Genomic DNA, 2,047 nt, shown 5'->3' with positions numbered 1-2,047 from the left:
GAAGGAGATCAAGAGGATTTAGCCGAGAGAGAAAACTAAACAAACATGGGCAGAGAAAAAATCTCACACTGGAATCCATCCCCAGCAGCTCAGAACCATCTAGGAAGCTGTTTCCACTGGGGCTGGGAGTCTCGGAAGACAGAAGGCCCAACCTGTGAGTCATCTTGGCAGAGCAAGAGATGCTCACTCTGCAAAGGACATGTGGGGACAGGGGTGTATTTTGGTCAGTTGGACCATCCAGAGGTGCACCTAGGTCATTTTGGAGCCTGGACCTAAAGGCATTTGGAGAGCTCCCCCGCCTGCAAATTAAGCATCATCATGCTCCGCTGGGCGACCACACCACCTGGGATGGACTAAAGAGGATTTGGGAGCCCCCAGGGGCTGTGGAGGCCTTGGACTTTGGCCCTGAAATCCAGGGGTAAGAGTGCCTCTGGGGCCATCAGAGAAGTCTCTGCCTGCTGTTGAAATCCATGGGATGTACCCTCCCTGAAAGCAACATTTCCATTAGGTCTCGCTTTTGGCCTCTTCCTGTTTATTCCCAGGAAGTCTTGGGACTCAGCGGCCTTGCCACTTGTTAAGCGCTGAGATTAGACTGCTCTCTTCTTGGACGTCACCAACTGTCATCTCTCTCTATTCATGCATTCCTGGGATGAAGAGTCATCAGTGGGCTAGCAGCACTCCAAGACACCTCACCAGAGTCCGAGCACAGTCTTGGAGGCAAGGGGATTCTTGTGAGTGTTCAGCAGGCCGTGTTTGCTTTTATCTTGAGATGCAGCCACCTCTGGGGTAGTGCAATGGTAGCTGTGTCTGCTACAGAAGGGGAGGGAGGAGGGCGAAGATCCCCCCCCCCTTCTGTTCCTGATTGGCTGGCTACATTCTGAAGCTCAGCAGACCCCCTCCCCTCAGCTTGACTGACAGGCTGCAGGAAATTAGTACTGAGTACTCCCATTAAAATTAATAGGCCAGATAAACTTGTCCCACTTATTTCATTTAGACTGCTTATGAGTAACGTAGTGAAGTTGTGAACTAGTAGTTGGAGAAAGCTGTCTCCCTAACCATAACACTTGAATTTGTCTTTTTATGTTTATATGTATATACACAAGCATATGCACACACACAAATAAATTTAAAAGTTATGAGACAGGTTGCTCTAGTCACTGACTGACAGCCAGATTAAGTTACTCATAAGCAGTCTTATTGAAATTAATTGAACAAGTGAAAACAAAGCCCTATTTGGATTCACCAATATATCCAAACAGCAAAAAAGAATCCAAATATATATTTATATTATAAAGTTTTATCACTATTATATTAAAATATTTATATATAAATATTTAGATTCTTTTTTGATGTTTGGACAAGTTTACTTGTCCCATAAATTTCTATGAGATGAACAACTTGGTCTGGCTTAGCCTGTATTCTAACTGTAGTGTGTGTGTGTGTATACACACATGCACAAATATTCTACCTCTCTGAATTTGGGGGACTTGATTGGCAGTATGTTGAAGACGGACAAAGGGAAGTTTATTTTCACAGCGCATAATTAACTTGTGGAATTCCTTGCCACACAGTGTTGTATACCTGGCTTTTAAAAAAGGATTAGACCTGTTCATGGAGGGATAGGTGGCAGTTGGTTGCTGTGAGGGCTAAAAGTGGAGCCTTCACTTCCAAAGGTGGTAGCGGCAGCAGCACCATCTCTGATTGCCACGTCTGGGCCCAACGTAAAATGGTGCCACCTTCTTCCCGTTGGCTTACCCAGGACATCTGGCTGGCCCCCAGTGATGAGGTGAGTGCTGGACTTGATGGGCTGTTAGTGTCACTCAGCAAGCAGCTCTTCTGTAGAGATTTGCCTCCTAAGAGGCTGAGGTAGCACATCAGTGACAAAGAGGTTGCGCTTTGAATTTCACCTTTGCCACGAACTCTCCAGCTGGCCTTAGGGAAGCCTCCCCCTTTGTGGCTGGAGCCTCCCATCTGCAACATGGCAGTCAGACTTCTCTTACAGAAAATGGGCTAACACCCAGGTGTGTTAAAGTTACAACAGCAGCAG

Source organism: Hemicordylus capensis, chromosome 7, assembly GCF_027244095.1.
Source record: "Hemicordylus capensis ecotype Gifberg chromosome 7, rHemCap1.1.pri, whole genome shotgun sequence".
Classification (NCBI taxonomy): domain Eukaryota; kingdom Metazoa; phylum Chordata; class Lepidosauria; order Squamata; family Cordylidae; genus Hemicordylus; species Hemicordylus capensis.
The sequence above is the reverse complement of the archived record's forward strand: the minus strand, read 5'-3'. Positions refer to the sequence as shown.